Here is a 13,497-nt window from a genome sequence, read left to right as displayed (position 1 = left end):
CAAAATCCGACAGACACAGTGGAAAAGACCCTCCACGGTTGGTTTTCAAAGGCAGAGTTACGCGTTACATGGCTAGAGGTGTGGAGGCAGCACTGCACTCACAGAGTGTGGTTTCTAACTGACTGGTTGACAGTAGGAAGATTTCTTTTCTACAGAGTGACATGAGTAAAGCGCCTCATTAACATCCAACTTACAGACACATGACCTGCTCATAAATTATGCAAATTCTTCACTTGTTATTGTCAGCCAATGAGGGGCGGGGACGTTTCATGAATTATAAATCAGGGGTACAGTTCATGTCGGTTTGGTTGTCATGGCAATTGTCACCACAGCTGTGAAAAGACGTCTCTCAAGCTGTGAAAGCATCAGTTTCCTGGTGCTTTTATCATTTTTAATGACTCTGATTTAGCTTATTAATGGGCTTCCGGTGGACAAAATGGACTGAAAGACACAAAATGGACTGAAATGCACAAGACCAGAGCAATGTTTGACTTCATTTTGATTAACAGATTTTAATATCACTGGTACCATGCGATTCGCATGATTTGTGGTAATTATGATATTAAATCATTTACATGATGATTGAATAATGATCTCAATGATGTACAAGTTTTGATTAGTCAGGTTAAATTGAAGTCTCTGGGCCAAGATTTCCAAAATGATGTAACTTGTTTATCGGTACTGAGAACACCCTGTACAATCATGGATGAATTCATATGAGTGAGAGTTTTTAGAGCTGGGAAGTGTCAATATCATCTCAATTCTTAACATTCTGTGTTTTGTGACAATCAATGCCTTTCAAGGCAAACTGTTGCTTTGAGAGAGTTTTTGCTTATATTTTGATTTTTTTTATCAGAAATAATAAAACTTGCTTTGTTATTAGAATAAATTTGATTTGATTTGATTAATGCCTGTCATGTGAGGAAAAAAACCCCCAAGAAATAGATATAGATATAGATATAGATATATATATATATATATATATATATATATATATATATATATATATATATATTATACACAAAATGTATTTAATGTGCCCTCCTCTGAACTTGCGTATATATATATATATTATTAATGGTTAGATTATAGATTAAAAACAAACGTTAACAAACTTTATGCATATTTTCTTTCACTTTGTGCTGTTTCAAATCATATATGAATTTTGTTTTAAAATCAAGTCATCAAAGATGAAAAAGCATCTTTGAAACAGTTCTCTCTCTCTCTCTCTCTCTCTCTCTCTCTCTCTCTCTCACACACACATCACAAAGCATGATGTTTTCTGTGACTGGGACACGGAAAAAGGAATCTTATTAAGTGCCAAAGTTATGTCATTGCGATACAAAACCTGAAGCAACTCTACTTCCTGAGTTAAAATTATACTCTTACATAATGCTTCGGGAAAACACTGAGTAAATATCCTCTGAAATAGGTTTTTATAGGTCTGACGTAAGTAACTGGTCATTTCAGCTCTTTCTATTCTTCAGGAGTATCAAAACTCTACTGGCATCAGATTTCATTTCCAGGCTGTCTTCTTTCCGTTTACACACGCATGCCGCACCAAACAAATGTTGGACCAAAGGGAACGGTTTAATCTCATTTGGCGTCGACGCCCTTAAAATTCAAGCACTGCATTTCAGCTGCGTCATGATCTTTAATCTCGGCACAAGAGGATGAGGATTACGAAGTCTGTCATACGGGGAAGAAAAACCCTCTCATCACAACGAGGCATGTCCCCATGGCAACCTGATGACGGTAATGTTCATCCTATGATGCTTTCCTGTTAATACGAACACAGGCTAGTCCTTTCTAACCTGGATAATAACGTGAGCATGTCAAATAACTCATTGGCAGTACATGTAATACAGAGACACAAGGAAAAAGAAAAAAGTCTCACCACTACACGGCTATTATCGTCATTTTATTGAGCCGTTACTGCTAATAGCCACAAGCAATAATTTGATTCCCAAATTGTCTGCCGCTGGGCGGTGAGATTTAGCTGAGCTGGGACCGGCAGTTAGGGTCTCACTTTGTGCATAATTAGTGTCTGATGATACACTTGCTCAAATCTCTGAGGCTTTGCTGAAAATCACTGACATTATCAGCGGCATTTATGTTGCAGGTACACAATACCACCCGCAGTCTTTGCATTCGGTGCAAAACGAACTCTGTGATTATGATATATCTGTGTAAAAATACACGACTGCAGGACAACGATACTGCATGTTTAAAGCCCCAGTAACTGAAACTTTGACATATATATATATATATATATATATATATATATATATATATATATATATATATATATATATATATATATATATATATATATATATATATATATATATATATATATATATATATATATATATATATATATATATATATATATATATTTATTTATTTATTTATTTATATATATACAAATGTGTGTGTGTGTGTGTGTGTGTGTGTGTGTGTGTGTGTGTGTGTGTGTGTGTGTGTATGTGTGTGTGTGGTCTAGACTGAACCAGACTGAAATTGAGTTGCTAACATAAATAATATTCCTGATGGATATGTACAAGCTTTGTTGACAAGGGGAATCCTGGGTAGTTACATATGCAATAGCGAAACTGTGGTTGACACTTTAAATAGAACAATAGTATATTAGAAAATTGTCACTGGGGACAGTTTAATACTGGGCATTGGACAAGCAATCTGAAAGTGAAGGCACAGCAGTTGAGGCTATTGGCTGGACAAGTCAATCAATATTTGTCCATTTCTGTAACAGGGCATACAGTTATATGAATGCTGTCAATATTGAATTTTTAGAACACCGTATAGTATCTGGAAAGCAGGAAAGTGGTTATTGTGAACCGATTTGGCAAAACCATTCTTGAACTTGTCAAGTTGGATGACCGAATACAGTGTAAACTAGTTTGGCCATGTTCTGTATCAGGAAACACTTAAGGGGTGATTTCAGTGTGATCACCGGCCGCATAATTTTGTCTGTCTTACAAGTTAATGAATTTATGTCATTGCAAGTTTTCATGCACGGTGAGACAGAAGGATGAAGATCTCACATTTTACTCCCAGCAAATGCAAGACTTGAGAATGATGCCATTTCATTTCCTTTATGGTGTCACTGCATACACATGGATGACACAATCAGGTCTTATGTCAACATTTTGGAAAATCAAAATAATGATGTGTTAGTGTTTTGTATGTGACAGGGTTTTTATTACACACAGCCAACAAAAAAGCATACAAATTTTTTTGCAGATTACCGGATATGAAGCTGAGAATGACAAGAATGTAATTTTGTAATATACACATGCTGTGTGTGCCCCTGTGTGTGTGTGTGTGTGTGTTTATGTAAGGTGCACCTTTGTGTAGGTGTATATACTGATTGCATCATTGTAAACTTTGTCTTTGACGATACACAATGTGTGAATATGTGTTTATGTAAGGTGCATCTTTGTGTAGGTGTATTTTATCATTGCGTCATTGTAAATTTTGTCTTTCACTCCAAACATTGTATGAATATGTCTTTATGGAAACTGTACCTTTGTGTGGGTGTATCTAATTACGTCATTGTAAATTTGGTCATTGAGTTTGTGTACGAGCAAGTCTTTCCTTCTCTGTATGAGATACTCAATATTCTTCATCACTAAAAAACCTTGAAATTTTATGCTGGGTACCTCCATCCTGTACACAAGGTGTTTTTTTTTTCTGTCAATGAAATTGCAATCACTTACGATGGTGGCAAAAATCTTTCAATTTCAATGATTGGTTTTTCATTTCTGAGGTTGCTGGCAACCTTGCTCACTGGGAGGAAACCTAACGACAGCAACGGCAAATCTGCATTGAAAGAAATCAATCAGCATTTTCATGGCCTTTACCGTGCAGACACTTATGAAATTCATGATTGACAAGACTTCATTGCCAAAGGCATCATCACAGACCACGGATTTTTTTGCAACAAAAACCAGAGGTGTTACCCTGAGAGAAGTGCTGGAAAAAGCTTTATCTCTCAAGATGATGGCAAAAGGAAGAATGGAGATACCTACGTCATGATTGACTTTCACTGGTATCTCTTCCTGTAACTGTCACTTTTAAAGATTCCTTGCTGTGGATCCCATTTATCAATGTGCAAATCCGTTCTCACCAAAATAAAACACAGTTAGGCTTATACCTTTTCAGTGAATATGATGGGAGCTCATGTGGAGGCGTTTTCAAACACTGTACCAGGTGACATTTCAATTATTCGATTCAACATTGCAAACTGTACAAGTTTGCTTCGATGAAACAGCACTTGTCAACTCACTGTATTATCAGTGCCTGGGCACAGACCCAGCAAGGTCAACTGTACACTTCACAGTTTGTGCTTTAAATACATGAAACAGTGACTCTCACAAGGGTATTTGGTGAGCATTCTTTGCTGTATGTATCATGAAGGTGTGGAAACTTACGTTACCATGATCTTGACCTTTGAGTATGAACAAAACCAAAAACGCTAATACCATAACTGAGAGTTAAGTTGTTCTTTTAACTTCAGGAGAATCAAGCAGTAGAATCAGAATATAAAATACATGAAAGGAAGAAAATGGCATAGGAATACTGGTGTACAGTAGTCCAGGTGTTCTAAATTTTAGAACCTGCCACTGGGGAATTTACATACTACATTGTATTGCCTAAGGTGTCAAGTCTTTTTGATAATTTCAATACGACCAACAATTGGTTTCTGATGTACTGTTTTTGTTGATGGTTTTGCTCACTGTCAGATTTTTACAAGTTGTATTTCTTGTATTAAAGATTCACAAAATTTTAAAGCTTTTGCAATATAAGGTGCATTTTCAAATGTTGTCATTTACTTCAACAAAACTGTGATGCACACATTCTCATACTACTTTTCTGGGATAGAAAATTGCATTGTCAGCACAGACCCTATGGTGAGGGTCTATGGTGTCAACTATTTGCTTGCATTTTGTGCAGTTTGGATTTACTGTAAGACTTCAGCATGTTAGGTTTAATTTTTCCTTGCTTTCTGAGAAGGCTATGTATGTATGTGAATGAACGGCACTTAGTTTCTGAATCTAAAATGTCTACATGACTAGGGCCTCAATAATTACTGTGTGATTCAATACTCTGGAGTTACCCATTAGAAATTCTTTTATCACGATCAAGTCAAGATATTTTGTGAACAGCTGAAGCCAAAGCCACCTGCTTGTGATTTCAAGATTTAACAATTCGCATGATAATTTCCTGAAAATCATTGAGTCACCATAGAAACATTGTCTGCCCACTTTTGCCTGAAACCATTGCTTTGCTGATTGTTGTCGAAGTTGAAAGTCGACAACCTGTACAAACTCAAGGGAGACATACAGCAGAAGTCTGATAAGGGTATTTACGCAGCCTCTCATCACCAAACATAATTACTTCCGACCCTATCACACTGCTTTCAAAAAATGATGATAATTTTCACTCAATTTTGCCAAAGGCCACTCTACTCAAGGTACTAGAAAAGTCTGGAAAATTCAAAACAGTGCATTCAGTGTGAGATAAAATGAACGAATTTCATAACATTGCCATCTTTATGTCCTAATTATGTCTCACAATGGATCTAACTCTCAGTACAGATTTGGCTTAGAATAAATAGTAAGACTCCAGTCAAGCAATACTGATATCTTTCCATGACTAAAGTATGTATCCTTGCAGACTCAGTCTGTCCACAAATCATTAATGTCTTCTTCATAATTTAAAATGGTCTCAAGAAAATAAACATTTCTACTGTTTCAGTGTCATGTGCACATTACATATCAAGGAAGGTGAATGACATTGAGCTGCATTTTCAAAAACTATTACAGCCAAACCAATATTACATCCATAGTATTCAAGGGTTTCAATGAGAACCAGTATGTGTGTATTTGTGCGTGTGTGTCCCCATGGGAAATATGTACTGACATACAATGAACCATCAACCCTTTTGCTCTGAAAGTCATGTTGTCATTCATTAGTACTATCTAGTAAATATTTTTGGCCACACAGTCTTCTCATGTAGAGTATTTATATTTGAAGAAGAATACCAATTTTCACTACATCTTTGGCACTTAGAAATTGTACATTATGGGCTTGATAGTTCATCTTCTCTATTTGTCACTGCCTGTCTTCAAATCTAAGAGATGATTTATCATTCAGTGTAATTTACTCTGTATGGAACTACTCTCCCCTGACATACAGGCACTGGCAAAGATTTGGATTATAAAGTATGCCCTCTATTGGCCAATCTATCACTTCATAAACCTTTGTTTGCTTGAGGGCGCTCTCAATCTATATAACCGTGGATTTTAGCCTGGTGGTTTTTTTTGGAGGTTCATCATCAGTATTTCACCAGTGAAGTTTTAATTTATAGCTGCAGATAATGTAAATGAGGTATTATTTCTCAAAGGATACGAATACAAGCAAATCCTACTTCAGCTGTGGTAGTTCTTGGATGCTGAGATCTGTCACCTGATGAAATTTCAGGTGTGATGAAAACTCACAGTTGGTTATTTACCCAACACGTAATGTCAGTCAGGCATCATGTAAGTAATGAAACAAAGATTAAAATAACATTGTGACTTTTGAAAGCACTATAAACCAGCTAACTTGTCAGTGTTACGGCAATTTGTTTTAAACTTGATTCAATCCAGAATCTGGTCAATGTCAATGTTGTGCCTCACTTGTTTATCAGTGTCAAATTGTTTACTGCAATGTTCATGATGGTAATATCAATTCAATGGCTACAAGCTGTTATAATGTTATATCCTCTTTGATCACATTTTGGAAAATATCAAACTATGCTAACTTGACAGATAAATACACAATAATCATTCAGGATGACATACAGATTATAATTCATTATTCACTTCTGAACACACAGTTGAGATTACATCAAAGACTGAATAACACATAATATACAACAGCATTAATAATTAAACTCCGAAACTATCACAAATAAATACCAAGACATCTGCATCTCAATATCCACATCCTGGTGTAAACAACTCCGTCTCCAGAGGGCGTACTACAACAGTAAAGTCTACACTTCCTATAACTGACCATGACATATACATTAGCAAGCCTGTGGCTTTGCAGCAAATTGAAATTGAGCTGGGATTACCAATATGAAAGCACTTCATGCTTCCCAGCTCTGGAACATCCCACTTTGTATATCATTCCTTACAATTTTCACAGCCTTTACAATTTGTCACATACTCTATTCAGGCATTGGTGTGCAGAAAAAAACCATCATCTGTTCACTAGGAGGTACATTTCATGAAATCTGAACAAACCTTACTGACTTAATGTCAAAAAGTACACTTTCATCATTTTAATCAAAGAGAAAGGAAACTTCTTCAACTGTCTATGCTTTTAATCAAGACCATTAAAAAGCAGAACTGAAGGTCACGGTAGGAAGGTGAGAGACTAATATGTAATCTTAAGATGACGGACAACAAACACAACATGACATCCTTGGTGCTCAGTTCTGTCATCTTTTCAAGAAAATCAACACTCTATCATAAGAGTAGCATTTGACCCAGTCAGAGTCATCTTTCTGTGATTTTGAAACTAGGCCTTTCCAATCCGTTATGATAGGTTTAACAGCACTGTGTAAAATTCCCGCCAAGACTCTGTGGGAGAGCGTTAACTGCCACTGGAATCCCACTGTAAACCACTTCACTGCGTTTTATTTTACAACTGGCGATAAAAAACACAGTTATGCGCTAAGGAGACACGATTTTCAAATTCCCACAAACCACAACCTACAGATATTTGTACCGGGGTTATCATGGCAGATATACAAATGAAAGCAATTCACATAAAGGTCAAGGTCCTTTCTGCTGCCTACATTTGTATCTCTACCTGTTACTCAGGAGGCGTTCGTTAAGAGTCTAGGAAGTTGGGTAGTTTGGGAACCAACTGTACAGTAGACAGAAACAGAAAGTGATGCAGATCGTCAAGTGTCTCCTTGTGAGGTCATGTACACCAGTGCAAGTGATACTGCAATATCAATATCAGTTTCAAGAGGGTTGGGTGTGTCTGATTTCTTGATTGCAGGTTAACAGCTTCTTGCAGACTGCTGTGAATCTGGGATACCCTTTTACAACCTGGCTTATATTGTAACACAATATAAGCCACACACTTTGAAATAATGTTACACCCTGCAGAGAGATGTGGCACTAATCATGAATACAGGAAGTCACACCACTTGACCTTACACATCCATAAGTGAACATGTCCTAATAACAAGAAGTGTAAACAGGGAGACTATGATCGGTAAAAACATACTCGATGCACTATCCCATGCCGTATTTCTCAGAAATCAAAACGGGAAATACAATGGACTGATAAATGTGTAGGCCATCAGAATGATAGCAAACCCCTTGCACATTTCCGGACAACATTCCTGCCACTTAAACACATGTTGGTTTCTGCCATCTCAGTGTTGATCCAAAAACAGTTGAACTATGAACGATGTAACACAAGACCCAATGTAGTCTCAACGAAAGTGAAAGCAATAGCAGCCAAACACTGTTGATGATAAATTTCAACTGGTGTTCTTGTTGTACGTGCATGAGTTAATTGCTTTTAGTTTTTCTTTTTCTGTCTGCTGTATTTACACTGAGACAACGGCAAGCATTCAGCTTGTCAGCACATATCTTTACATTGTCATTTGTTGACGAGTACGGTACCTGTAAATTTTCAGACCAGTTTTTTTTAAGCATGTTGACATCATAGTTATTAATTCATATTGTATGCATGCTGTGAATCACCACACTGATGCATTCAAAGGCCTTGAGGTACATCAAGTTATAGCACATACAACTCTGATGGTTGGTCATCACAGTTTACAAAAACTCTCACAACAGTCTCAAAGTCAGGTTTTGTCATTTCAATCCCGGATAATTTTTCTTCCCTGGATAATTTTTCCTTCCCACAGTTTGGCTAAGATCAGGAGCTGAAATCTATCACTGGCTCATGAAAATGACCAAGACTAGAAATAGTCTTACATGTATCTACGAAGTGTGCAAGTTTAACATTATCTATATGGGTTTGTTATGTAAGATACAGGTGTCTTTGTGTGTATATGTCAGTATGTCTGTCAGTACGTCTGTCAGTATGTATGTATGTATGTATGTACTGGTGTATGTGTATGTATGTATGTATGTACATACATATAATGTGTGTGTATGTATGCTACGGTATGTATGTAAATGTGATGTTTATTTATTTATGCATTTAAACGTACCATAACACATGTATGACTACTCTACACATATCTGATAGATTATTTAATTATTCTTACGATGAGATCAATTATAAATCATATTTTCCCCATGCATAGGTACAGACTCAGTTTTATGATATTTGTACATACAATACTTTATGCCTGAAGTTCACTTTTTACTTTCTTTTTTCTATTTTTCCACAGAAACTAGAGTACCGGTATTTGCCCTGGTTATTATATATAAATAGTGTTGTGAAAAGCTCCCTTGAGATAAGGCTTCAATGAAATTCATACCCTGGGAAGAGGCAAAAAGCTGCTTCAGCCTTTTTCTCACTGCAGTGTAAGACTAACAGCCTCTGTTATGAAATTTGAAAAGCGTACAAGAAGCTTCCTCATAAATTCGAAAATTACAGGTCAAAAACACTGAACTACCGTATCATTTCAAATGCTAATACTGCCATTTTCAGACTGAAAATAATCAGATTATGAAATGCCAAACCCATCGTTTCACATAATAACACCTCCAGCTCACAAGATATTTGCACAGAATGAAACGGGAACTGAAAAAGAATCTGAATCAGAAAATGAAACCCCATGAGTAAATTCTAAATTAGCTTGAAAACGGCCTTCACATTTTAAAACCATCAGGGAAGATAAAAAACAACTTCAGGCCATTCAGCAGTTCTGAACAATAAAATATCTCTGGGAAATTTACAGAGTGTTCCCTCGGGAACAAAAATCAACAAATTAAACTTTACGGAAAGTTTACCCATAAGTCATTACAAAATATGTATGTGAGTCTTTTTTTTTTCTCTGAGAGTCTAAGGACTTAGTGTGTTACACCGCCATTGCTAGGAGAAACAAACTGATGAGGTATTATCAAAACAGCAATTTGTCAAATACTTTCGACCAATTTGCAACATTTTGCTCATAAAATTTGTGTCTATTAAGAGTGTAGTTGGTAATTTGCAACCACAGGGATTGAGGCAATATCTATATGATATTTTAGGAAAAACTTGGCACATCATAAATTTGTGTACTACATACGCTCTCGTTCAGCAAGAATCAAGTCAACCACATATACCTGAGGTGAACCAAGCGGCTTTTGGCATTACCAGTATATTACTTTCCACGTTGAATATGAAACTATGAAAAGTTTTGATAGTATCATAGTATGGAACTTGTTAAAGTCAAAACTTTTGGAGTCATTTGTGACGGCATGTAACAGACTCACTTCTGTTTGCTACCATTCCTACTTCCAAGTATTTGGATCAAACTACATGATAGTGAACAATCGAACTGTACCAATATTTGGCAGTGAATAGGATACCTTTAATTCCAAACACCATCAATGAATTCCCATCATTACATGAAAAACCACAGCTGTAGGAGATGGGTAGCACATTTTCATTCCTTTTGTAAGAGACCTGTAAAATCTCTGATGAAAATGGAAATCGCCTTCCCAAATTTCATGAACAAATATATCTTTAGGGACAAACAGTCTGCCATTTGTAGTATTTTGCTTATTCATCTTCTGCAGGAGAAGTAATTTCGGTTATTTTGCTGACTGAAAGACGATTAGAGCTATGCTTTAAAAGGCTTCCTAAGCCATGCTCAGGGGCAAATGAATTTCAATAACAGCATTTCTGGTTTTATAGATATACCAGAAACAACACAATGGAAGTAATCTATACATGATGTCCGCAAGCAGCGTTTATTTGCCTGCTACAACATAGGATGCAAGCAGAATCTTAATATTTGGTGATGCAGTATGTTTTAGTTAGCAGGATCAGTGAATATACATGAACTTTTCACTTGAAACTGTACTGACCAAATCATATCACAAATGGTAACAGTATGGTTGAACCATAGCAAAAAAAAATAACTGTTCAAAGGAAAATTCACCCGGGTCTAGCGTTTGCTAGGATGTTACACGTTTCAAAAGCTACCATCCCCAATATGAGCACTGTTCTATTCCATGCCTTGTAAGGTAACTGTAAAATAGACATCAAGATGAGCTATCATGAATAATTGAGACTGCAGTTTATAGTCAGGACAGGTTTTCCTTTAAGTGTGAGTGTCATGCCGGGAACACTGAAGATTTAATGGGGATACCGTAATCAAATGTAGAGCTTACAAAAACAGCATTCTTAACGACAAATCTCAAAATCTCTTGGCTCACCGGGGACTGCCACTGACATGAAAGATTCAAAAGCAAGAGGCTACACTCCGGGAGTTCTATGAATTATTTAGAAAAATACGCCATACAATGTATAATCTTCAATAGTGCCCACTGGGAGGAAAAATTGTAGCGAGATAATCACCATAGCAACAGGCAAGACAATCACCATAGCAACAAAAGGATTCAGAAATACATCATTTTGTCAAACTACATGTATTTAGTGTGGATATTTCTGAGGAAGTTTCCCAAATCACAGGCTTTTGTAGTTGCCTGAGACTCTTTTGATTTCAAAACAAGAAAAATGAAGAGCTTCTGTAGAAATCAGAAAGAAAGAAAAGAAGAAAAGATATTGATAACAATGACTGGATTTTGTTGTTTCTACATCTATTGCTTCAGATAAATATACCGTTAGTTGGAGCAGAATACCAATGACATCACACACAAAACAAGGTATTGATAATCTGAGGATGCTGCAAAATAAAGCAGCCACCGCAAGGTAGTTATCAGACATATCAAAATGAGTTAGAAAACACCTAGAACAGGAACTCTCCTCCGCATTGTGCAGGTTTCATTTCCTGTGAGTACAGGCTTGGTCCATGATATCTACATGTAGCATTTTTTGAGGGAGAACATGCTAATTGTGGACTCACAAAATCTCCCACAATTCTTCCTTGCTCCTCTGCTCGGGTGAACTCACATTTTCAAAATTTATGAATTTGCTGGGTGATAAATTAGGTTTTCACCATCTTGTATTTTGTAAAAATAGAAAAGTATATTTCATTGCACAGAGTGAATGACACAGAGAAAATGACAGCCATTTTGAATTTCAAATATCAAGAAATTCAGAAAATTGCTTTTCTGATGAAAAAATTTGCAATCTCTTGATTGTTATTCTTGACTAAGAAGAGAGCAACCTTGGCGTAAGGTGCAATGTACCATGATTGTTCATACTGCGGATACAGTTGCTGTCTTACCACAACTATAGCTGTACTATTTACTCCCTGCACACAGCGCTGCAGCTAAATGCTAAGGGGAAACCTACGGACCACAAAGCGATGACATGTCCTTTTCCTCAGGCTGAGTAAATTCACATGGATGTATATGCCTGTGTATGAGACACCCTGGAGGATTTTCTGATTTTAAAAATTTTGAGAAACCTATTAGAGATTGACATCAATGGTGATATAACTCGAAAGTTCCATCCCAGGATAATTCCTGTGCGTCATGTACACTGATGAAAATATGAATCATTTAGGGATATCCTCTGAGTATCGAGAATGATAGTAAACTAGACCACACTTACTTCCTAAAATCTTAATCTTTGACTCCCGGTGAAATGTTTCTCAGCATCAAAACTGAAAGTACTTGGATACAATGGGGAACCAGTTCTTTCTTCACAGAGCCAAAAGATGGCCACGTCTGCACACAGCTGGTATCATTCAAAACACTGAGCCAAGAATTTCATGAAATCTGTCACAAATGTAACAATGATACCAATGTACTGAACCTCTTACGTCACAAAAGGGGAAACAAGAATATATTTTGTGCTAAGTTTTATGTCCACCCAGTTTCCTGCTTCACTATGGTATGTTGTTCCTCAACCAGTACCGAGAAAGGCTAGCAGCTGGCATTTTTTTTCAGACAGGAAAGAGAGCACACATGATTATCTTCATAAATTTGTAAGTAAACTATACAAGTTTGTAGGGGAAAAGACTGAAGAACAACATCACAAAGTCTGTAAAGCAAAGAGGTGCACCTTGTCTGTCCGATAAAATGGAAAAATTTCTACTGAGCAAAATTTACCGAAAACAACTTTTGCTACTGTGCTGATTCTAGGGGAAAAATACACATATGAAGGTTGACCAGAGAAAAAATATTAATTTTAGAACATAATTATGCACATTGTTTAAAATCCAAATATGTTATCACTCAAATTTAAGAGCATTGAAGTAAAATTCACTCATCAACATCCTTATTTACTAAGATCTCATGGTACATCCCTAAGCTGAGCTGCCAGAGGCAGATGAATGGGCTTTGCTGGTCATTCCATGCCACTAGTTAT

General features: G+C 36.5%; 1 protein-coding gene across 8 annotated transcripts in view; it reads right to left on the bottom strand.

The window, feature by feature from the left end:
• The window catches only part of LOC139139059 (microtubule-associated serine/threonine-protein kinase 2-like), a 140,365-nt gene that overhangs the window by 90,095 nt on the left and 36,773 nt on the right, over positions 1 to 13,497 (bottom strand). The gene's annotated exons all lie outside the window — the stretch shown is intronic.

This window comes from Ptychodera flava, chromosome 8, assembly GCF_041260155.1.
Source record: "Ptychodera flava strain L36383 chromosome 8, AS_Pfla_20210202, whole genome shotgun sequence".
Lineage (NCBI taxonomy): Eukaryota > Metazoa > Hemichordata > Enteropneusta > Ptychoderidae > Ptychodera > Ptychodera flava.
Note: the sequence above shows the minus strand (reverse complement) of the source record. Positions and strands in the feature narration are given on the sequence as shown.